General features: G+C 41.4%; 1 long non-coding RNA gene across 1 annotated transcript in view; it reads right to left on the reverse strand.

The window, feature by feature from the left end:
- LOC146439318 (uncharacterized) overlaps nucleotides 1–23,686 on the reverse strand; it is a 59,983-nt gene extending 36,297 nt beyond the window's left edge. Inside the window, exon 1 of the long non-coding RNA XR_014850749.1 lies at nucleotides 23,006–23,686. This is a non-coding gene — a long non-coding RNA (uncharacterized LOC146439318). The remainder of the gene's footprint in view (nucleotides 1–23,005) is intronic.
- Between the last annotated feature and the right edge of the window lie 1,896 nt (nucleotides 23,687–25,582).

Genomic DNA, 25,582 nt, shown 5'->3' on the forward strand with positions numbered 1-25,582 from the left:
TAACTAAGCAAATCTCAGACATGCATAAAACTAATTTATATTGAATTTAGTAACAGATACACCTCACAATACATAAAGCTTGTCCCCTTTCAGTTTCATATATGTAAAAACACTTTAACACCTTTTTTTTTTTTGTCTGTGCTACTTGGTTTTCCTAGACCCTACAGAAAAGATGCATTTCACTGACAGTGACTTTTTTACCCTTCTCAGGGATGACAAAACACAAATGGACTCTGGTCTGGAGACTGAATTATCTATGCAAATGTACAATTAAGACAATACAGAAGTATGTGACATGTGACAAGAAATCGTAGAACCAAGATTATTACACCTTTCCACTCAACTGTCCAAGTGGTAAAGTATCTGTGACCTTCCACTATAACCTTTTATTTCCTTTCCTCAACAAAACTTGCTAGCAAAGAAATCTCAAGTCTCTGGATTTCGTGTACCTGTGATGAAAGAAAAGCCTCTAGGTCATATTCCCACAATGCAGAGCTAGACTATTTGAAACAGATCCAGACGGCACTCCTAATAGTGATTTTGATGAGCAGAAATCACTGACTAATTATGCCCAGGAGGTATTTTTCTACCCTCTGCAGAGCCATTAGCAGTATTTTCAAGATTCTCCATTACCTGCTACTGATGGACCTTTCTATCACCATGGCATATTGTTGCAAATTACATTTAGTCTAACTTTCCCTCAATTTTATGCCCCTGTTCCCTAGAATGCCAAGAATCACTGCACTGTACCATGAAGCAACTAACTTTGCTAACAGGTCGACAGCAGCTGCTTCCGAACATCTGGCTTAACCTGTTGCCAGGAGCATAATTATCACCTATAATGCTTAACTTCCTGAGATGTTGGCAAGAATCACAATTTCTGGTTGTTTTTTTTTTTTACACATGTAATGGACAGCAATTATCAGAGATAAACTAGAGACTAGAAAAATTCCTTCTTTCTAGGCCTAGGTGGCAAAAGCTGCCATCTCAAGATATGACCTAATAGGTATTTTGGGCACAGTATTTAAAAAAACCCAAACCACCAAACATTATTCTTAGAATATCAATCTTTCTCCTGGTTCATTCTACTGGCAATGACAAGAGGCACATGGACACAGGGCTACTCAGAGCCACCTCTGAAATATCCTGAGAAAGGGCCTACCTTTCATTGGTGGTATGTACAAAGGCCTGATAAAACACACAGTCATAATGAAAAAAAAGATGAAAGATCCATGGACTAGCTAGTTTATTGCTATTTTTTCCTGTTTGGTTTCACACTCTCATCCTCTGCATACCAGAACAAAACCTCACTGGTATCCCAAATTTTTCACGCTCCACATGGGTTTGACTTTGATAGTCCCATGGGTTTTGAAGGCATATTAGTACCAGTATTCCCCCTGAATTAGAATCAGGGTTTCTCCTGCCTGGAACATGGGAGTGTGAACTGTTCCTAGTGTAACAGTTGATACAGTTCAGATAATCTCCAATTAAATTAGTCTAGTTATTCTTCTTTTGTTTACTGATCCCAGAATGTCTTCATATGCAATGTCTTTTGTAAGTGCAGGTGTTGCCAAACCATTGTGGAGATTTCATTAGTAATCCTATCTGCTTTGTCATAAATGGAAAAATTGAACAAAGAGTTATTCAGTTCTGGCCAAAGTAGCATTCAAGTAATTTTTTATTTTATTTAATTCACAGCTAAAATATAAGCTGAAATATAAAATGTAATGCAGACTTCTGCTTGTGAGAATGAAATTTATCCCTTACACCAACATGCAGCTCCAAGGTAGCTCAGAAAGGAAATTACATAGGCTGTGTTTGCTTTAGCTTTTCAGGGAGTAAAGTGAAAATAACCATTGGCTGCTATTGAAAAAGATAGTATTTACTAAAGTAAATTTTACTAAAGTAAATACTTTAGTATTTAGAGACAAAAGTGCTTTATGCAATATTTCTCATTATAAAGTGTACAACTGTTCTTTTACCTTCAATATTCACAGCAAGCATTCAAAGGCCATGAACTTGAAGAGTACATTGTTAAAATCTCCCAAATGCAGCTGTCAGTGTGGAATAAGAAAAATACTTCTCAAGCTCTTCTTATTGTGCATATCTACAGGACATAGCTGAATACCTATGTGACCTGCTATTGATTTAAACACAAAATAAGTGTGGATATAAGAAGCACACCCAAATTCCAGTTTACAGTCCATTTGTATAGCCTCTAACTCAGGTATTTCAGTATTCTGTCTCTTTACCTATCTAGTGTTTTTCTAGTTATTTCTAAGCACAGAGCCCATCTCATGGAAGTTCAGTATCTTATATAAAAAATAACTTTCTTTTTGCCGCAGAAGATAAATATTTTAGTGGACAGTGCCAACAAAATAGCAGCTCAACAAGACCAAGAACATCAGATACTGATCTTGTAAATCTATGGCTTTCAATTCTGCCTCTAATTATGGAATAGCATGGATTCAGTAGAGCACAAAGGCATTTTCTTGTGTCAACAGGACCATAGTAATGTTCAAATACTTTTTGTGCTTTGGTTTAGTATCTTATGATGTATCTGTTGCCTTTAGTATTCATGTCTCAATCCTAATTCACCTTCAGTGAACCGGGTGAACTTGATTCATGCCTATGCAGATGGCCACATTCAGGCTCATTGGCACATCTCTCACACCTGAAGGATCACCTGTCCCGTGCCTCTTGGCTCACATATGTTGCTTAACCAAGCTGTATTGTGCACCATGTAACAAAATATCTTCCCTTTTCCAGGAGGCCAAATACATTATCTGCCCTTCACTGTTCATATTGACTTTTCTGTGCTAGCACAAGTGTCTCTGTTAACAAGGAACAACAGGAACTTCAGCTCCAGGCAATCCAGACTTCCTGCACTGTGTTCAGACAGGCAAGAGCACAACAGAGTTTCTGGTTTTTAACCTTTGCTCTACCGCCCCAGTGCTGCAGTCATGGAAGGCAGAGAGCTGTACCAATCTCCAAAAAAACTTTGTTTTCCCTGCAGCAGACTGAACCACAGCTGCATCTGTCCCTTTCCCAACCCTCCAAGGGCTTCCTTTTCTCAAGAAAAGAGACTAATACCACTGGTGGGAAGATCCAAGCGGGGAAGGAAAGGAGAAGTACAAAAGCTGTATATTCAGGAAATGGTGTTCAGTGCTCAGTTTCTCAGTGAGAAGAGCAGGAATGACAGATGGAATTATACCAGACGGGGAGAGAGTGACAAAGAGAACACAGCAGGTGAAAAGGAGACCTGCTATGTCACTGGGGTGTGCTCCAATCCCACATGAAAAGTGCAATCTCTTTTTCATCTAAGTTGAATCCTGGATTTCTATTACATTGGCTGGCAACCTGGAAGCAAACTCCAGAAGTTCTTACCAAGTACTGCATTTGATGGAGGTCTGTACTGGAGAGACAGGAACAGACACTCAAAGGCATCGACAGGCTGTACAAGTGCTTCCCGGAAAACACAGCACAGATACTGACTCAACAATAACAGCTCTGCACAGGCTTCCTGTGAATCCTCACAGATGGATTTAACAACTATAGGCTCTAGTTCAGCCCACTGCAACTGATATACACATGCTCTGTAATTTCCATATCTTATATCAACAGGTCCTGTGGTAAAGCTGCCTTGAAACGTGCATTGTGATTGCCACAGATTAGTGCTTTTTGGTATAGCGAACCTCAAAGCCTCCCTCAAGCTATCAACAAGAACTTTGTATCTCTGGGACTTAAGGTTTCCTCCCTTAGGCACAGAACAGATGAGGCTATGCAAGGTGAGCAAGAGTAGGATGCTGTTCTAAAGCTGATATAGAAGCAAAAAGCAACGCTGAAATGCAAACAAAATGAAGTTTCTTTGCTCCTTTCAAGACTTGCCACTAACTAAAAGAAGGTGGCTTCCTCCTTTCTGCGGAACAGATTTGATATTGCTGCATCTGTTGTGGCTTTATTCAACACTGTGCTGAGCAGCAGAAAACTGTGCACCTTTTGCAATGCAAATATTTTTTTCACCTCACAGTTGCCTGGATCAGCTCCATTTCCAGCTCGTGATGTAATATTCCAATAACTCTGTTTCCACCCTTACTTTCTGCTGACAACCTCCCCCCACCCCCGCCATCACTGAGGATTTAGCTCAAAGTACTGTTTAATTTTGCCTTTTCTAAAATGCAGAGCCTTTCAGAATACTTTCTCCAATCATGTATGGAAATGGACTTGTGACATGAGACCACAGCAGAACAAGCTGCAATAGCAACATGCCACCCTTCTGTCTGCTTCTCTACAGCTTCTCCTACAGCTACACAATGGAAATACATGGAACCAGGAGTGGGTAGATCTGGGTGGTGCTTTGCAGCTTCAAGCACAGACAAAAGGATGGAGAACCCAGAGAAGCAAACATGCTGTTCTAATCTCCAAGGAGCATTCAGAAGATTCAGGTTGGCTACAGCATGGTGTAAATAACATCAAGGCTGTTTATCCCTATACAGGCCATTCATTTAAGGCTTGGACTCAATGATCCTTGTGGGTCCCTTCCAACTCAGAATATTCTGTGACACTCTACCTTAGATATGTTTTTCACCTTAGGTATATAACACAATTATCACATTGGAAAAATGGTTAAATACACTGAAATCTTAAAAATAATCAGGTAAGCAAATCAACCTCATACAAATGAAATCATTTAAGCAATATAATGAAGGAATAATTAAGAGAGAGCGATTGCTTACTAAAACAGTAATAAAAATTTTATTCTTGCGAAAGCAGTTGTATAATACAGGGTTGGGTTATCCAACACACAGATGAGTTCCTGAGATGTCAGCAGGTGACAAATCAGGTAGGAAGAACCAGAGACTGCTTGACTACAAGGCAGGAGTTTCTCATATCATCCTTATCTTTTAAGATATCTTGCCAAACAAGGAGGATGTGCTCTAAAGCCAAACAGTCTAAGCAACGTGCTGAAGGCTGAGAAGTTTGTAGCAGAACAAGCTGAACTCAATCCCTTTAATCACTGTGTCTTCACTGCTTACCAATACCTGCCATATAAAGATCTTTATGTGGCAGTTTAAAGAGGAGGACCAGAGGTTAACTGTACAGTGCAGCATTATTGTGCATGGGATTGTACACCTAGGGAAATGGTCTATAATGAAAAATCCCAAGAGTTTTGTCACATTACAGAAGTAGGATTCACATACTCTCACCTTGCTAGTAAGAAGCCTTAATCAGAAGCATGAAAATCTACAAATTTATCATCTAAGTCTAGCTTTCATAGTTCTAATTATTTTCACCTCATCATCAACTTTCCACCATAATACTGAAAGAAACAGGGCGGTTATGTTCCTAAGAGAAATGCCCAGCAGCTCCTATTTGCTGTACAGTTTCAAAGGTGTGGACAGCAGCACAAGCTGACCAACAAAGTGAAGTGTTTGAACTGCAGCTGCAGATTTCAGTCCTGAGATCAAGGGTACACTGCAGGCCAGTTGAGGCATTAGCAGGCAGAGGTCAGACAGGAATGAATTCACCTCACCAGGTCATAAAGCATCGTGGAAAATAAAAATCTTATTCTTCATGTCACGTTGCTCTGCTGGGTATGAGGGAAGATGAGCACAGTAAAAGAAGCCTTCTAACCAGATGATTCACTTCTTTTTTTCCATTTGTAGGACAGAATCCTCTATATCACCTTGTTTGTTGCTGGAAGACTATTCCTGCTACACAAGCGTGCTGGTCCTATCCTCTGAGATCACTGCCTTTGCCGTAGGCAGGCAGATGTGCTTCCTGCCCAGGAAAGAATAGGCACTGGAGATTGCTGCTTGGGGTTTTTCCCTAAACATCCTTAGGAAGTAGACTTCGAACAGAAATGTTGTTGTGCTAAGTACCAGATGTAGCTACGTGCTCCACAAACACGTTTTAATGATTCCAAGTTTGGTAGAGTGGCAGGATGGCACCCACCAACTTTAGGGCAATTTATACAATCTAAAAGTAATTATGGGGGTAGGAAAAGTAAGATTAAAATGGTAAGTTGCACACTTTACATTCAACCACCAAGCACAACAATATCAAGGGTGTGGAGTGCTTTGGAACACAGCTAAGCATGAATCGCCAGGGTTCCCCTGCCTGAAAAAATCTGTGATGCAGAAAGATAACAGATTTTACTCAGTTGAGCTTTGACACAGGCTGTATGTACACTTGCGTGTCCAGACTGCAGACCTGAGAGACCAGGGAGTATAGAAGAGTACCCCTCCTTATTAAAACTGAAATCTACCCAAAGATTTTTTTGCATGAGTGTGTGCTCTCTCTTCACAGTGAGAAAAAAAAGTCCTAGCCCTAGAAACCAAACCCAAATGGTGCCCTACATAAGGCTTCTAGAGCCAAAGGTAATTTAAGCAGTAGACAGTAGCTTCATATTTTTCACAATATATTTTCCAGAGCTTTATTTTTGCAATACATTGAAAGTATTTGAAAAGCTGTGACCTGAAAGAGCACAGAAGTTCACTGTGAACACTGACATCTGCTTAACCTCACACCTCTATTTCTGTTCCTACTACAGCTATGACTGTCACTGATTTTAATCAGTGTCACAACCTTTCATATTAGCTCTAGAACATAGATACATAGAACAGGGAGGAGAGGAAGAAAAAACATAGCAAAAAAGATTACTTTTTGTATTTAATTATCAGCATGACCTGTCTTTAACCCAAACACTATGGTTAATAGGTTTCCTGTAGCCATCATGTGATTAGCAGCTCTTGCACCTGTTGGCGTATTTAGGTATATATTTTTGAGTTAACAGCCAGTACCTCTTTCTAAATAAGCCATGACTACATTTTAAATTGCTTAAGTCAACTTCCTCAAGCAACCACAAAGCAAGACATTCTCGTGGGAAAAAAAAAGAAAAAAGAAAAAAGTGCTAGACATCAGTTTTCAGCTCAGAAAACTTCAACTAAACCCACCAATTATTTTATCAGAAGAAGGGAAAAGCAATTAGAAGCTACCTGGTCAAAATAGAGAAGAAATATAGAGTGGGATAACAGGGTCACAGGTGGAAAAATATCTTTATCTATGTTTTATCTTCACTTTGAAGTGCTCTTCCTTTACCCTGATTACCATAGATAACAAGCTCTCTGAGGGCAAACATTGTAGTATTCCTCTACAACCGCTCAGAACAATATAACTGATTCCCACTTGGGGAGAGAACAGAAGGCTTCTGTCACAGGGCACCTCACAGAGTTGCTCTAACAACTCTCTTAAGTATTTGCACCTGGAAAATAGTATCACAAAAAAAATACAAGTTGGCAGTTTTTTGTTTGTTGGGTTTTTTAAGAATCAGCAGTCATTTACCTTATTCCTCATTTCCCTTGTGCCTCAAAGCATTGTTGTTAACACAGTTTTTGTCTTCCAGGTTACGTTTCAGGTCAAATTTTGTGATCATAATTTAGGTTACTCCCCAAGTAACATACTTTAATCTCATCTTCATCTCTACTTGTTCCTTTTTCAGGCCTCTTTGATGGGGCAGAGCTGGTTTTCCACTCCCTGCCCAAGCAGCCCACCCAGCTCTTTTCCCACCAAAGGTGTAGGGGAATGAATGACTGTGTCTGGGCTGGATCTCACTCAAAGGCTTTGTATGTACTTTGTACATAGCATCATCACACAAGGTCCCCCCTGGTTACCAGGCAGTCACTGTGTCTGTGTGAAAGTGTATTTTTTTGAGACCATTGGTGTAAGGACACAGATACAGCTTCATTTAGGTGTCTTCTACCTGTATTCTTTCATGGTTTCATATACAGGAATGAATGGGAAAGATACTGAAGTACAGAATACCACGACACTACCAGTTCAACTGTATTTGTGGGTTGCATAAAACACAATCCTTTGGAATAGTTAAGGCTGTGCTTTTTTTGCACTTTTTTTTAAAGTATGGACAAGACCCAAGATACTGACTGTCATTATCAGATTCTGGCTTGCAGTCAACTGATCGCTTTGTATGTTCACTGAGCTTTTGCACAAGCTCTGACCAGGCACAGCCCTCAGCTCAGGCTGCTCAAATTGAAGCAAGTACTTCATAAAAGACTGCTCTGTGCTAAACACGCAACCCTTGCCCAGCATCACATGGAAGAGAAAGAAACAAATTGTGAGTCTTTCTTCCAGGTCACTTTTTTTTTTTTTTTTTTTTTAAAGAAGCCATTTCTGCAAAAGCTGAGGGTGAAAAGCAAACTTGTTATCAGGTCTGACTTTTACCCAGGCCAACAAGAAGGCTGTTAGCTTGTAGAAGAATTTGGTAACTAGATGATAGAGAAGTGAAAGAGGCAAACTGCAGCTTTCACCTTGCTACAGAAAACAGCTTAACAAGTAACTAACGGGATAAGCAACCTAACCCACCACAAGGGCAAACCTGGGAGTTTGTTGCCATCATCATCAGATAAAGCCCTTCAATTTTGTGCAGAAATTGTGTTAACCTTCATAAATGCCTCCTATCTCATCTGCCCATGAAGCCATACACTTCCGTATATCATTACTGCCTCTATAACATGCTAGCGACAACCAAGATGTGGTTATGCTGCCCCAGGGTTTATTGCTTGATTTCTGTTTTTGAAGTTGCTGTATCTGCTCTGAGTACTAATTATGGTTTTGTACTTATGGTTTGAAGAATGATGTTTAAAAAAAATAGCGAGAAAGATCTGAATTGCTAATATGGAAAAGTAGTCATGCTGGTTTGCCTTAGGTTTCGCTATATAGTTTTGAAAAGGGTTATACATGTGTTTCTCAGGCATTATGCATGTTGGGTGGCCATGAATTAGACAGTTACAGATTTGGGTTTTCCTGCTTACTCACATTTTCTCCTGTAGCTATTTAAGAAGTTGAAAAGGAAACCTCAGGAGTGTCTGGTTATGTAAGAAAAATTCATTTGCACACACCAAAATGAGCGCAGAGAGATAGCAGTGGGAGGGGAAGCCCAAATAATACTCAGCCCTGGCTGGTCACAGGAGCCATCAGCTCACCACAGCCTGATCTTCACAATCCTAGAGTACAGAGGCACAAGGGCAGGAAAAAATTAAGAAGGGACTCTACCTAGACCCCTCCTGGAGCTGTCCCAGCAGGGCTTCAGGCCCAGTGTCCAGGCATGAAACCCATCAAGATGGGTCAACACTAGACTGCCTTTTGCATGGAGGGGGGTTGAACCCAGGGTTATGGGACAATTGTGCAATTCCAAAGTGCTCTGCCCCCATATTCCACAAGACTTTCTACAGGATGTAAAGGAAGACACCAGAGGTGGAAAAAGGAATGGATTTAGATGATTTGGGATGAACAGATGTGGAGAAAATAGAGAGATAAAGGAATATAAAAGATTGGCCACATGTAGTCAGTTGGTTCTTTGGTACACTTGCCAAGCTGCACCCACCCTGATTTCTTATGAAATTAATTTCTCTTTTATGCTGGCTGAGGGATTATATTCATTATCCCCGTGTGTGTGTACAGGGCAGCTACTGAAGTCAGATCCTGGGTCGGAGTGGGTGTGTATCCATGTGGAGTGAATGGAGGTGTGCAAGGGAGCATGTGAGTGCAAGCAAGGCATAAGCTGAACTGGCTGGTGAGGAGGTGAACCAGCCTGAGAGCCAGGGGTATCTCTAGGGTCAAGAATACAAGGGAGTCAGCTACTGGAGACCAGGGCCAAAAATATAATTATTTTTTTCCCCCCACCTCTCAGTAGAGGAGCACTGCCCTGCTCAGCCAGAAAAGGGAGCAGCATGCAGCCTTTACTAACGCTTGGGAAATACATTGTTAGCCTCCCTGCTGGCTGGGCCTGGCAATGCAGCTGCCTCACCTATCTCAGGCTGCTGGTGAGGTATTTTCCCCTAACAGAGTTCTCTTTTCTGGATGATTATTACTTGCATATAAATTGTTGTCATTACTCCATACCACAGATTTGTTTCATAAAGTACTCTAATCATCAACAGGCACCTATATGCAACAAATTATTGTTTCAGCATCTTGCCTTCTTAAGTTCACTCTGACTTTTAAAAAAATATGCAATAGCAACTATATTAATAATTTTCTGGAACTTAGATCGAGGCAATTCAGCTGGGAAAAGAAGAGTCATGAGAGAAAGAACCATCTATTAGTCACAGGAAAGAGTAAGTATCTTTGCTGTTCACAGGCAAGTCCCTGTCTGGCATCACGAAAGACCTCCATATCTCTTAATTTATCCACTATCACACATTAAGGGCCACAGCCCTCCAGAGATGAGGAGAAGATGACTTTCAGTACTGAAAGCAGTCAGAGAAGACTGTGCCTGAAGGGTGTGCAGGCTGTATAAACAGGAAAGGAAACACAGGCAGGGAGAGGCAGAGTGCCTTTCCCCAGGTCATGCACCAGAGCCTTGACAAAGCCAGAAATAGCACTCTGGCTTCCTGAGCCCCCTCCATCCCACGGCACACCTGGTCACACAGTTATCCTGCAGACATCAGTCTCAGGTAGAGACACCTTTTCAAACATCAGCGCATCTGGAGAACACAGCAGCAGCAACAGGAGCAGCATCTTTACTCTTTTCAGGAACTGCAGTTTTAGGAGTAAGTACTGGGACAGGACATACTACACAACAGTGATGATATTTTAATATTCTTCACTCCAAATCAGTTGTCTATCCTTTCCTGGATAGCATTTAAAGGATTTGCTCTTCACTGTAAACTCATAGTTTCTCCTCCCACGTAAGAGGCTATTTTTAATCACTGGACAGCCTCACCACAGAGTCTAGTTATACATCTGCTAAAAAAAGCTCCCATTTTAAGCACTAATAAACCAAAAATCATAGCACGAGAAGAAATCACTCTACTAGACAAACATCAAACAAAACACACAGCCTTATTGTTTGCCCTTCCCTGTGAACAGCTGAGACATTTAAGTGTGGGAATACTTCTTTGTTAAGCAACTGAAGTACAGAAGTACTCATTCTCCTCATAGTCTATGTGATAACTGCATTGTCTGAAATGAATGCTGGGGTCCCAGGCCTGCTCACCCACAAACAAAATTCATCAGGTGCGAATGAGATCCATATTTGTTCTTCTTGGCCCTTTTCTGCCAGATGCAGGGCAGTGCTTGGGGTCATTACATAACTCAGAAAATCAGAGTACAGGCAGTGGCGTCTCATTCAAGAGCAGCGTCTGCGTCATTCCCACCCAGCAGCGTATGCACTCAGTGCTCTACTTCATACCCCCAGGACTGTCTGGCTGTGTTCATGCAATAAGAAGTAGGTGTTTTGGTTTCAGTTCTCTTATTTTTACTGTAGCAGAAGGATTTGGGGGAGGTTTTGAGATGTAACCTAGAGAAATTGTATACAAAGTTAGTTTTGCACCTCTGGCTGCTTTCTCTTCCAGAGGGAGCACACCTCAGCTAAACAAAATGCCCCCTCCCTCTCTTCCAGGTTTGAGCTAATTACACACATCCATATTATTAAGTACTCACAGGTTGTTAGCTCTCTTTGCAGTAACAACAATCACTCATGAACCAAAAATTATATCATTTGTGACTGCATCCTGCCTCAGTGCATTCAGACATACACACCAGATCAGTGTTACTGGGAATATGTCCTGCCTCATGCCTTCTTGTGCTCCTCTGCTTCTGCCCCTGCCTCCACCTGCACATTCCCACCCTAGGGCAAAGGCGAATCCACCTTTAAAGCCACCAAGCCCTGGGAGCAGACTGCTGTCACCTGCTTCCCACGGCCTTTCAGCTCCTTTGTCCTTGAGGTTTAATTGTCAAAGCTGAACCCTCCCAGGAGTGTAGCAGAAGTGGCACAGCCTAGGCTAGCACCTTCCCAGGAGGGTGGACAGCAGAGCACAGCTCTGTACTCAGCTGCAGCCTTGCATCAGGCATGGCAGCACAGCATTGGGGAGAAGAAGGGGAAAGGCTCCTCTCATCCCATCTCTGTTTTGAGATGCATTACTCTCATTTGGCAAAATCTTGCCATTCTCCTCGAACACCAGGCTACTCTGGGGCTGAAGAAGGAAGGGCCAAATGTTTTGATGATGCACGTAGGGCCTGGAGTGAACCAAAGTGAATTAATAACGCTACACCTGGGCACTGAGTGCACACACAGCCTATTACTCGGAGGCTGCGAGCCAAATGCCATTAACCTCCAAGGCAGATCATTATTAGACCATAACACCCAACCTGTCATGTATCATTGTTTCATTAACACAGTTCTGGAAAGCATCTAATAAAGTCAGGGAAACTGTTGCCTCAAAATTAGCAGAGATTACAAGATTTTCCACGTGGATACCGAGGAGAAGAAAAGGAAGTTTATTACAATAATTTTAAGGGCATTAGAGATAACTGTGATAATTTTGCTTCTGATCTAAAGCCCACTGAAGGCAGTAAACAGGCTCCTATCCTTTTCTTCTGAAACAGTGATTTTATTATTATAAATATGATTCTCCCCCACTCATTTCTTAAATTAAATTAGAGGTTGCCCAGCCCAGAAGAAACCTGTAATGCATATGCCAAAATATTTGCATGGCTGACAAGCTCTGTCTTTGAATCTTCATGAAAGGGATATAATTGTGTTTAATGCAATTTATTTGTCATTAAAGAAATAAGCTTTGATCCAAACATCTTTGCAACAGAGATCCAAAGAAACTAAGGCTCCAGGTCTATTTTAAAGCAATGTGTCTTTAACATTCATTCCTTTCCTTATCTGATTAGGAAATTTATTCCCTAGTAGATTATAAAAATATAACAAAAACAACAACAAAAGGTTACACTTACGTAAGTTTATTAATGCCTTATAACTTATGACTGGGCTAGTTTGCTGTTGGACTATTTATTGTTTTAAGAAGGGTCATTCTCATCCAATTTACACAAAAAATCTTCAGAACAAAGATTATTGACTATTCCACCACCCTGGGAAGTTTTAGATAGCATCTAACCAAGTAGGTTTCCAGTGTTTCAATGGGTTCCCAATGCCAGCTGACAAAAACCCCCAGAAATTTAACTGAGGAAAGAAGGAATATGAATAGTTTTGAAAAACTTTAATTGAAACACTTTATGAATTATTTTAATGACAGTGGTAGCTTGTCTGCATTTAAGCACCTCTGCAACACGGGCAGGGCCAATGTGGTCATGGTGCTTCTGTCCACAGTGGGGGGAACAAGCAACTGGTTTGGGGGTTTTTTGTGTGTGTTTGGGGTTTTTTTCCTTTTTTTTTTTTTGTTTAATCCAGACATGAGCAAAGAAAATGCTCCAGAGTGTGATCAGTTAAAAAAAAAGAGAGAGAAAACAAAAAACCAAAACAAATAAAACAAACAAACAAACCAACCCCCAAAACCAAACCAAAGAAAAAAACCAAGCCAACTAACCAAATAAAACACCACAAACAAAATAAAAAAAAATTTTAAAAAAAAGAGAAGAATAAAATAAGAAAACCCCTCTGTGATAGAAAAAGACCTGAGGTTTTTTTCCTCTGCCAAATGCCTCCAGGAAACTTTCTGTGGGAGTTAGAATATTCATCTCCCAGAATCTGGCCCCTAGTGAGAAACTGCAGTGTGCCAAGCCAAGAAGAGGGGAAAGGGTAAAAAAAATGGAAGCAAATTCTACATGGATTGTGAAATAATGCAGATCATCTAATTTCCTTCTACATATGTGTAATATTCCTTTAAAAGGAGAAAAGTAACTTAGAAGTCATGATTGCCTAAAGACAGAGAGAACCTTTAGAGATTTGACTTTCAAACTGGTTCTTATCCACATGAAATTTAGTTATTACAGCATTTAAAAATCACTGACACCCACAGTAGATGGGCCCATCTCTTGGCCACATCAGTCTCTGCAGCCTGGGTTAGTCTGTTTCTGACATTGGCAAATACCAAATGATGGGTGGGGAAAAGCAAGACTAGTGCAGGCACATGGTGACACCTCACCAGATTACTCTGCCAGGATCAACACAATTCACAGGTCTCCTGTGAGACTCCTTAATCCCACACTCCTGAATCCATGTGAAGTTCTAGTACCCCTAGTCTCTGCACAACTGCTTAGATGACATTACAAACCATGTCCCCTTGCTTTAAATTCCAAACCCACTGAAATTTTTCACATTCCCTGGATCTCCAATTATAAGCAGCAGCAAGAAAATTCCTTTTCATCTCCTTCCTTGTGGCATCAAAAGACTCTTGTCCATGCTTTCTTGGTAGCTTCTTTCCCGAGAAAGGAAGTCCCAAGCCTACCTGCTGTACAAAAGCTGTTTGGTGCCTTTGACAATTACTCTTTCTGTGATCTGAATCTCCTCTAACTCTGATCTACCTCCGCTGATCAGATGCCCTTAGACATTTTCTGTGCTGTTGGTTTTTGACTACTTATCCCATTGTATGAAGCTTTAATGGAGGCAAGAGTGAAAGCAAAGGCCCTTACAAAGATCGGTAGTGAGGCAAACAGCTGGGTTTTACACTCATCACTTCCTCAGGGTCTAGCAAACAAATAAATGTATTCTTAAAAACAAATACCACACTCCCAAATTCCCTCTGCACCAAAAAAACCCAAAACAAAACAAAACAACAAAAACAACCAAAAAAAAAAAACCCCACCAAAAAAACCCCAGGAATTCCAGGTTTTCATTGCAAGTCATATAACTTTTGAGTGAGGCTGAGTCAGATTTGTTAACCAATTGATTTCTTTTTTAAAGAAGAGAAGACAATCCTAGAACAGGCCCAATGATATAAACAGATTAGTTAAATAAAATTTTTAATGGTACCATGCTAGTTTGAACAATTATGATGAAGATCCTTTTAATCCAATCAAACTGACACAGAAATTGTCATGCTGTAAAGACAAAGCTACTTTAGAGTGCCTCCACAACAGAAAGCTCAGTCCTAGGGAAACTGTCTCTATAATACCCTTGTTAGTTTACCCCTACATTTAAAAGGACCTAAAATGTAACGTCAGGCTCTTAAGTGCAAAAGATCCATTCTGGAAAGTCTGTTTTTTCATTTGTTTTTAAGGAATAACCAGCATATGCCTTTGATTGTCCCAAGAGGTAAACTTGGGTTTCTGTTCCCAAATGGTTGGACAAAATTTTCTACTTCTGCAGACATTTTCCACTTCTTTCCCTAGATTCACTGAGCTCTTCAATCATGTGTATAAGAATGTGGTGGGGGTGGGAGGTGGAAACATCACAGTATGAACTGCGTTCCTCCATTGATGTCCCATAATGACCACTGGCTGGATCTTGCAGGAGGATCCACAGGCTTGTTACTGCTGTCAGACCCAGCAGTGATTCAGGAAAAACTGTGCCTGTGGATAAGGTCCAGGTTGGCAAGTAAATACAGCTCCACTAGCAAAACATCAGTAAACAAAAGAGTTCCAGCTCCACAGAGTCTGAATTACGGCACAGGGAGTCCTTCAGATCAAGTCCTTCAGATCTCACCCCAAGTCAAGTGAACACTGAATAAACCAGGAAGCTTTCCTTATAACTAGAGAGTACAGGTCCAGGCCTTTGGCATGGTTTTTAGGGAATGGCTGTAGCTGTGATGACATTTTAAAAAGCTGTGGAAGCCCAGTCACAGATGCAGAGATGAAGCATTCATAGCATGCATTCTAATAATTTTTGTTTACACAGCTTAGGGGAAAAAACCTAACTAAAACCAATTCCTTTTTTTGTGGGAATCTGCTCTGGTTTAACTCAAAGGTCATTTTTAAGTCTGCGTGCATTTACAGTGCTAGACAAATATTTGTCAAATATACAGGCTGCTGGTCTCGTTTGAAAGATAAAGGTTATGGGGGGAGGAGAGGAGAGGAAAAAACCCAACCAACGCAGAACATTGAACTGAATGAACCTTAAGGAAAAGCATCCATCTGCCAGCGAGAGACGCATTCCTGCTAGCAGAGACTGCCACCTTTTGGTGAACAGCTTCAGAGGCCGAGCAAAGAGAATGCTTCACCTTTCCCATAAATTTCCAAGCCTGGTTCTGCATTTGCATGTATGTCAGTCAGACGCTTTAATTTCTCAACTTCCAGTAGAACTAAAAAAAGAACACTTAAGAGGATCCTCGAGCTCTGCTAGGTTTCTCTTTGTTCTTAAAAAAGCAAGGTATATTTTGTTCAGTCTGTTCATCTCTGCTGCTAGTATTTTTGAATCTCTAAATTAGTGATTCACACCATTTGACCTAGCAAATCTCATTCAAATTTCATGGAAGGGGAAATACCACGGATCCCAAAATGCCAACTTGCTTCCTGAGAATTAGCAGCTGAAAAAATGAGGAACATTCAGATTCACACCTCATTTGGGGAGAACCAAGGAGGTACTTAGCTAGAACTCTCCTTGACTGGGAGCAGCCAGTCAGCCAGCTCTCCACTAGCCACTGCAAATACTCTTTCTTACCCCAGTGCTGACCCCAGACACACAAGGACAGGGGTCATTACAGTAGGTAAGCAAGTAGCAAAATAGATCACAGATCAATTGGATTAAAACATCATTAACTCTGCTACTCTTTTGGTGACTGACTTTTTCATGGACAGGGACAGAGCCCACAGTGAGAAAGTAAATACTTTCCACTCTTCAGATGTGTTTTTATGGGAGCTTTTAGAGCATGTGTGAAATATCACTATTAAAGACACTGGCTTAGGATTTTCAGATGTTTTACCTGCAGTCTGACATCAAAATAGGTCACTGGGTTTTAAAAAAAACATCAATACTAAAAAAAAAAAAAAAAAAACAGTTGTTAAGAAAAATAATCTTACTGCATCTTTGAAGCAGAAAATACAGTAATTTCTGCAATCCTTCTTGCCTTTCTTGACAGAGCGGCTTTGGGTTTTATTTTCCCTTTTAAAATAAATATCTGCCCAGTTCCAATCCAAATTTGACAGAGACCTCAGGGATATTAGATCCCTGTAAGAGTCCTGACAATATGTAGGGAAAGGAAAGATCCTGAATACCTCATGGAGGGGCAGACTGCAGCCAGAGTTAAGTCACACCATTAGACACCAGGGGTTGTGGAGGAAACGTTTTATCTCACAGCACAATCTGTAGCCGTGCCCCACTGAAATCCCTCTCCTGACATGCCTTCTTCTGTTTTTATAAACAACAGTCTTTGCACTGACGCTGCCTCTCCCTCACTCGCTCTCTCACACAGGGAACCCTGCAGTCTCAAATCACAGCAGAAATCTTCTGTGCAACCCCTGGGGGCAGAGATGCCAAGGAGTACATTTCACAGGAGTCTGCCCTCCAACTAAACTACCTTCCAACACTGTAAAATGCTCTCTTCTCTCACCATAAAGGAGTATGAAAGGACATTGCTTTTCAGAAGGTCAAAACCACCTACGTGTTGTCCTTTTACTATGAAAGGCACAAGACTGTGATCTGCTGTGCCTCCCAGAGTAATCTTCCCCAGCTGCTATTCCTACTAGGCTGCTGCCTTCCTGTCCTCTCCATCCTGCTCCTTGTCCCCAAGCTGAAGAGGGCATTGGAGGAAAAAGCACTTTGATGCAGCTGTACCAGACCCAGCACCTCTGTGGAGTGGGAGCTAAAAGATACTCTGCTCTTCCTGTGCTAATGATTGTACTCTCCAGCAAGAAACGGGAGACAGGAGAAAAAGTTTAAATTCTTGTCTCACGAGAAACATGCTGAGAGCTCACTGGTTGGAAGCCACAAGCCCCAGATCTGGAAACACCAGAAGAGCACAAGATATTTCTACATAAATCACTACAAGCTGTCCTAGTCTTCAAAATGCAGTGAGATGTGTTAAACGCTAGCAAAATCTGACTAGCTACTTATTTCCATTTTCTATATTGAAATATCTTGGTGGCTACAACCAGCTGAAGCCCACATAAACTCAAAACTCTAGCCTAATTTTGCAGTGGCTATTCTAGATTGTATCCAATCAGAACAGCACATGTTCCAATTTTGATGTTAGCCAGGGTTGAGGAGAACATCTGAACTTAAAAGATTTGTTCCATACTGAACACGCCATAACTGAAACTTTAAAGCATCTTAGGGATGTATGCTCTTAAAACGGCTATTAGAGCAGCTATATACTCAGCACCTCTGAATTCAGCTTTGAGGCCAAAATGATTTTCCACCCCCTACAGGCTCTGGAAGGAACATGCTCACACAACCACAGGGGGATATTCTCAGAAATCCACTTGTGGGGATAAAAGAAAAAAAGTATCTGGCCTTTTCTTGCCTTAATAGACAGAGGAATTGTTCATTGCACAGGAAGAGCACAGAAAATTATTTATTTCATCCTTGAAAAGCTAGTCTTATCAGAAGCAGACATTCAGAATACTCTTTTCAAGTTGGACATCTTTGAAGGCTACTGTGATTTTGGTGAGCTAACAAGAGTTAATCAATTAATTTCCTTGTTCTCCTGGGAAAAGATAAAGCATTTTCTCCATTGGAATTGCTGTAGCAAAACCAACAACAGACAGCAATCCAGTGAGCTGAAGAATACTGTTGGGAATATGTGACAGCTAAAGATTTGAGCAAACATTTGTTCAGAAAAGAAACAAGATCTGGGCTACTCCCAAGTTTCCAGTATTTTATTAAGAAGATCCAAATAATGTGACTCCAAAAAATTTAAAAAAAACCCAAAACAATTTAGCCCTTTGAAGTCTTCAACCTGAAGGCAGGTAGGTTCACTCTGAGAAGATGACCCTGAAAACAAGTGAAGTGAAAATAACTGGAGCTGTTGTGGCCTCCCTGAGCTGCCTCCAGCACTGTCTGGATTGCCTCCATTCTGCTAGCCTGACTGTCTTCTGGCTGTTGGTTTACTCTCAATGTCAAAGGCATATTTGATTTGGTCAGGAACATGGATCAGAATGTCAAGAATCTCTCCTCTGGCCTCAGGATGTCTCATGAAATGGGGCAAAAATCAGGCTTCAGGGCAGTATGGTAGTAAAGTAAAATGGATACACTCCTAGGCCAGCAGAAACATTCAAATTTGTCTTCTCCCTAAAACAAATAGTAAGCTACTCACCAAAATCTATCAATTCAGGCTTTAACAGCAGGATAGGATAGTGTTCTCAACCACACCAAATCTGCAGCATGTTAAATCACCTGGGAAATTTTTTTTTTTAAACATTGACAGATGAATAAAATAAATATTTTCTGGTTTAGGCACCAGAATGAGACTGGATAAAGAGGTCTAGCCTAACTTGTCAGTCTAGCTAAATTTAAACAAATATTCCAGCATTACTTTAGCTAAAGAAAACTTTTAGTCCTTATACCTTCTTGTTACCCTGCTCATATTACTAAAAAGATGTTACTTGAAACATTTAAGTAAAATGCAATTCAAAATCATCATAAATGATCTGCTAGAAATTTTAGGGCACTGCATGCTAACAAAGAGCAAGATTTCCTATGGCATTGACATTCTGAGACATTGAAAGTCCTCACAAAATTCAGCAAGGTTTGGTCATCTGCATCCCTTTGGCAGGCCCTTGGAGCTCTGCCCTTACTAAATTCAAAACAAATGATTTGAAAGGTTGATTTATTTCTAATCTTCCATCAATTTCCCTTGTTTCTAAAGGAAAAAAAAAAAACCCAAAAAAAAAAACCCAACACCTGGTGTCTATCCTGGGGTGAATATAGTAGCAAGTATCTCAAATTATTTCAAAACTTTGTAGTGATTTCTCCACAAGGAGAATGAAGTAGCCACTCCAGAAAAAAAAATAAAACAGAAAAAAGAAAAAGAAAGAAAAAAAAAGAAGAAGATGTAAAAGCAACTGATGGCCTCCAAGAGAGGGCAGTCTCAGACTAGGGATGATTCAGACAACATTACTGATACACCTGTTTTCTGCCACATTTTACAGCGTGTATCTAAGAAGCTTGATGTTTAAATACCACCATCCATCAAAAACTCTTGGGTATAAGTCATAACTTACAAGTTGGCCTGCTACAATTTTCAAAGGGGAGGGAGGTATTTCTCTTTTACAGATGCTGTAACACAAGGAACAGTGCTCCACACATGGATTGAGTCCAACAAAAATGGCTCATAAATACTGCTCATCTTTAAGCACTCCATCAATTTTATAGAAGCCAACTCACTTTGCTTCCAAGTTCAGAAGCAGTAAGGTGAGATAAAATCACACAGATTCTGCAAGCAAAAATTATTATTTACAAATTTGCAATTTATGTAACATTTCCCCTCAAAGACGAAGGTTCTCTGGGGCTTCTTTGTTTGTTTTTAAGTCACTAGGAACTAGCTAGACTATGCAAGCCCTACTGTCCATTTTTCCTTCTGAGCAGAAGCTTGACTACCTAAACAACTGGGGTGAGAAAACTACCCAAGAGCAGAGCCTCTCTACTTTTCTTCAAACCCACAGTGAAGGCCACCTGGAAAAGCCAGCCCCCAAATACCATCCAGTATTCTTCTTTCTTGCCAGTGAACAGACTGGCTTCTAGAAAGATGCAAACCTTTCTACTAATTCCCACCACTTCAAACACGTCCAAATCTTTAGACCATCCATTTAACACTGATACTACCAGCCAAAGCACCAGTGGACTGATGGTGCTCTCCAGGCCCTGGGGAGACACCATATTTTGGGTGATTACATTAAGAAGACAAAAATATCTTTTCCTGGTGGGAAATAACCCAAGTTGTCTAAGCCATTTACCTCTACTTACACCAATGTTGAAGGCAGAGCTGCCAGCTGACACACAGGAAGCAGCACCCAGAGCTCTGGGCACCAGGGGCAGAGGTGCTTGTGCTGGAGCCATGCAGAGCAGCAGTGCCCTGGGGACAGACACAAGCTATCTCTCAGGAGCACTAGGGAAGTGCTTACCCAGCTCGGGATGGAGGAACAGCTGTGAGCATGGCACTACTTCAAATTATTTCAGTAACAAGATCCTGATTCCTGTCCAAGAAACACCTGCCAGGGTCCTTAGTCTAGCTGCACACCATCACACAACACCTGTGAGATTCATCTGCTCTTGCCCTAGAGGTGGCAAAGCCCACAGACAGGTTCACTCCAGTTAGAGCAACTGGAGTCCAATGAATTTTGTTCCTTCAACAAGAAACACCCTCATCATCTCAGAGATGCACCTTGCACTTTTTCTCTCTCCCTAAAGCATTTACACCGTTGTTCATGCTGGTGACCAATTTCAGTGAAGTCCAATTTCACTAATTTCACTAAGATGGTCAAAAATGTCACACACTCATGTTTTTTCTCCAGTGAGCTTGACCCATGTGGATATCAGGAGTTTTAGACTGCAGTGAAACTTTTAGGGCCAGAATGCAAAAAAAAAAAAAAAAAGGCAGGGGGAAGATACCTTAATGCAAAATGAACTTCTTTAGTATGATTTCAAGGCTGCATAAGAAAGCAAACAAGGACCTATTTTCTTGCCTCCCTCACTGAGGTACTAAAAAATCCTCCAAACAAACAAATACTCCTCTGCTGCAACAATCTCCACCTTTGCTGCAACAGAACACCACCACGGCAAACACCAAAAAACTTTGATCTAAGGTGCTGCCCATTGTGCAGACCCAAAATGTTTTGTGTCTGAAATGAGACTTTTACAGCTACACTACGCCATTGGTCTCTACAGTGGTAATCCTCTCGAGTGCTTTTACAACCCAGAAGAGTTAAGTCAGCTACCACTGAGGTTAACAGAATGATTTTCACTGGTTTCAGTGAAAGTTAGCCTCAGTACTACAGTCCCATCCTTCTACTGCGTAAGGTCCTTGGACAAAAGCATCAAGGCAGGATTTTAAAATTCTCTGTGCAGTAATAAAGTAACAACATATGTCATGATATCATGGTTTTGAAGAAGCCAAATCCCCATTTCAATAACACATCCAAAGTTGGGTATTTCAAGTCATTTGAAAGGGTTGGAGTCCATGAAGCAATTAAGAGATCCCAAGCTTCAAACAAATAGGGAATCCCAAAAGTGCAGAGTTAATTACCCTAACCACAGCACTACAAACACCTTATATTTTAGAGAAAAGCCAAGAACACAGGTGTTTATTCAGACATGGTGGATTTCTGCAGAAGGTTAGTGTCTTGCTTTTAAACACGCAACACACATGAAAGCCAGCCCTTATAGAACCAAGCACAGACAAAAGGATAATTCAAAAACCTTACGATAACTTAGGTTAAATGGATCTTGGGAAAGAAAACTGAAGATGACAGAGAGCACTAGGATTTAAGGTGTGAGGCTTTTTGAAGGAGCCTGAGTCCCAGCTTGGTTGTGATGAGTGACATCCCAGGTCCAAACACTTACCCAGTCAGGCCTCAGCTCCCACCAGCAAGAGGAAGCCACTTGCATGCACAAACCCACACTTTTTACACCCTAGTATTGTACTTCAGAGAGTCATCCTCAGAACTGTAATGCAGGTGGGAATCTACCTTATTCTGTAATACCTACAAAGATGTTTATAAAGCTGAAGGCAGCAGGCAGGACCTAAAATATTTTTCCCCAGCAACAGCTTATGTCCCTCTAAAAAGTGGTCTCAGAAGACCTGCAAGCCTCTTTTCCCCACTCCCCCCAAACCCAGAGTACATACATTACACCTACAAGCTGGCTACTCATGACTGCTAGCAAGTGCTGTACTGGCCTTTAAGACAGTCCCAAATGGACTTGGAGCAAAAACATCCAATCTAGATCAACAGCAACACTTTATTCAACAAGCAGAACTGCACCAAACTCTGCCACAGACAAATTACTCCATAAAACCAGTGGGGCAAGAGTCCTACCACCTGCCCTTACTGACACCCTCTTTTCTCACCTGTTCCTACCATGCTCAGGGTGACAAGGAGCACACCTGAGCACCCAGGCACTGCTGAGCACCTGGGACACTGCTGCAGCTTGGCAAAAACAATCTTTTCTCTTCCTATCTCATCTCACCCCTTGTAAAGGCAACTCGCAAATCATTCTTAGCAAATTAGTACAAGTTTTCTATTTGAGCAACACTTCTGGGGTTGCACTGGTGAAAATAAGCAAAATTAACATTATACTGTCCACAGTATGAAAACCCACCCACAGCATCCTCCTTCCTCTTACAGAAGAGTTAGAATCACTCACCCTTTCATGGTATGAAGGTCTCCAAAGTTTCTTTCTGCCTCGCTGCCAGGCCAGCCGGCACTTTCCCTCCGGCCGTCACTCCCGATACTCCCAGCCAGCCCCCGAGAGTCACAGCCTGCCCTGCCCTGCTCCGCTCCGCTCTGCCTGGGCGGGGCTCCCGCCGCGCCCGTGCTGGGGCAGTCCCGGAGCACCTGGGGCTCCCCGGCAAAGCAAGGGATGCGCTGGCTGTGCTGGATCGGTGTGCTGTCCCGCCTTGCAGGACTGCCAACAGGCGCCGGCAGCCTGTGGATGCGCTTTGCCGGCACGGCGGGAGCCAAGGCTGGCGCTCCGGCCGCCTTCAGCCGGGGCTCGCCCGGCCGAGCTCTGCCGCTCTGGGACTGAACACCGTGGGCAATCTTTTGGAACGATCTTCTTTTCTACTGCACTGCTCATTTCCTCGTCCCCTTTCCTTAGCCTTCCACTGCAGAAATAAAAAAACAGGAAGGTTTCGATCAGGTTTGTTAAGCCTGTGTAGAGGTAGGAGCTCACCTTGGGCTCCAAGCGTCCATCCGAGCTCTGAAGTCAGCAATTCGCTGAGGAGAGTGTGTGCAAACTTTTGGCAACAAACCCTGCAGCCTTCTAAAGCCCAGTCCAGCTTTGAGTTTAGAGAAATTTCTGGCTGGAGGGCCCCACAATGCAGTTGCTAAATTCGAAACAAGTTTCAGTTAACTAGTGAGTCAGCGCTTTCCTTTTGCTTCCAAATTTGCCCTTTGATTTGCTGCAGCCTATGGAAGAATGCCAAATAAAAGATGTGAAATGTAGCCTTGACTTAATTAACAAACTTTTTGTTATGCCAAGGTCAGTAATTCCCAACTTGGGTACTAATAAATCACAAATTAGCTGCCAAAAAATGTGGCAATAATTATTATTAATCATGAATTTGGGGCTCTTCATGTGGCTTGTGAAATTTTAGCTTTAGGTACAGCCCTGAAGGTTAAACAGTTTTTTTTCTTACCTGTTGTGGTTCTCTAGAAATCAAACCAGCTGTAAAATACTACCCACTTTTAGGCTTAAAATAGCTGAAACCACCATTTCCTGTGGTTTCACATGGAAGCATGCACTTGGTGATGAGTGTGCCTACTGTTGTAAAATAAGGGCACAGGGCATGGCCAGGCAACTCAACAGAGGTGTTTGTTAGCCCAGGGAAGGGCAAGAACTGATCGCACCTCAGAGGGCCTGAAGCAGTTAGGGAGGATCTTGGATTTTTCTGTTCTTTGCTGTATTGCTACACCTCATGACTTTATCAACAATTATTTTCAAAAGTTTTTTGAGCTGCATATCCCAGAAACTAGGCAGCTACACAGAAATTGCCAGTTAAAAAAAAATAATGTAGCTCTCATTATTATGGGAATAACCTTAGAAGTATGGCATGGATACCCACAATGGCTCAGAGAGAACCTATCTGGGAAAGACAACCTATTTTACTCCTTGATTTTATGATTTGGGGATATATTTAAGACTATTTAGTGTTACTTCCTGTGTGCAGTAATGAAAATGCAAGAGATTCATTCTTCCCCTCCCCAGAGTTAGCATTGAATGTGTGTTAAAAATAATGCTTTTGTGCAAACTCTCTATTCTGAAACTTTCAGTGGTCTCCCATCTGTGACTGTGAATTTGAATTAATATTAGATGCAGATGGATATCATCTCTCCTGTTGATGGAAACCCAGGAGTTACCAACAATGAAGAGAAGTATTCAAAGTTGATAATGGCTTTATAAATCATATTTCTGTACAGGTTATGTACAGGAAATGTTCTCAGATTCAGCAGAAAACAAAGGACCAGCTTTGCCACCCAGGTGTCTGGATGAAATTCTCATTATTTTGGTGAGAGAAGAACACAGATTTGAAAGCAGCTTATTTACAGGTCTTACTCTTCAGTAATTTTAAAAAATAAAGTCAAATCACTACCTCCAACAGAAAAACTAAAGCAGTGAGGAGGTTTAAAGTGATTTTCCTGTTTAAAACACAATGCAAAGAGAATGCAGACCGAGACAAGGCTTATTTAAATAAAAGACAGTAAAGCATGTACATTTGGATGAATAATGCTCTGATCCTAACAATACTGGAAGGTTGATAAGATTGTACTTACTTGAACCTGCCATAGAGTATGGTAGATGACTCTTAACCTTTTCTCAGCTGGAAATATCCTCTACTGAAAGACTAAAGTTGTATGAAGAGAGTCCATTCATATTCTCACTAGACAAAATACCTTTCATTTGGGCTGTATTTGATATCTTTCCTTATCATTGTGGAAACTTCAGAAATCATAATACTTCAACTACAAAGAATGTATGCACTCCCCAGTACTTGAGTCTATCAATGATAGACACCATGTGTAACTGCAGAGGGTGGCACAGCACAGAGGAAGATGCTTCTGTCCCGGGGTACAGACAGCCCTGGTGCAACACAAGGTGCCTGCCCAGTGCAAGGGAGTGAACACCTAGCAGAATATTAAATTCTCCTAAGCACTTCCTTTCAGGCTGATCACCTCAGCTCTGAAACCTCCCTGTGTAATTTGGTTGAAGGTAAGCCGAAGT

The sequence above is a fragment of the Lichenostomus cassidix genome, chromosome 3, assembly GCF_008360975.1.
Source record: "Lichenostomus cassidix isolate B80296 chromosome 3, HeHo_3.0, whole genome shotgun sequence".
NCBI classification, from domain to species: domain Eukaryota; kingdom Metazoa; phylum Chordata; class Aves; order Passeriformes; family Meliphagidae; genus Lichenostomus; species Lichenostomus cassidix.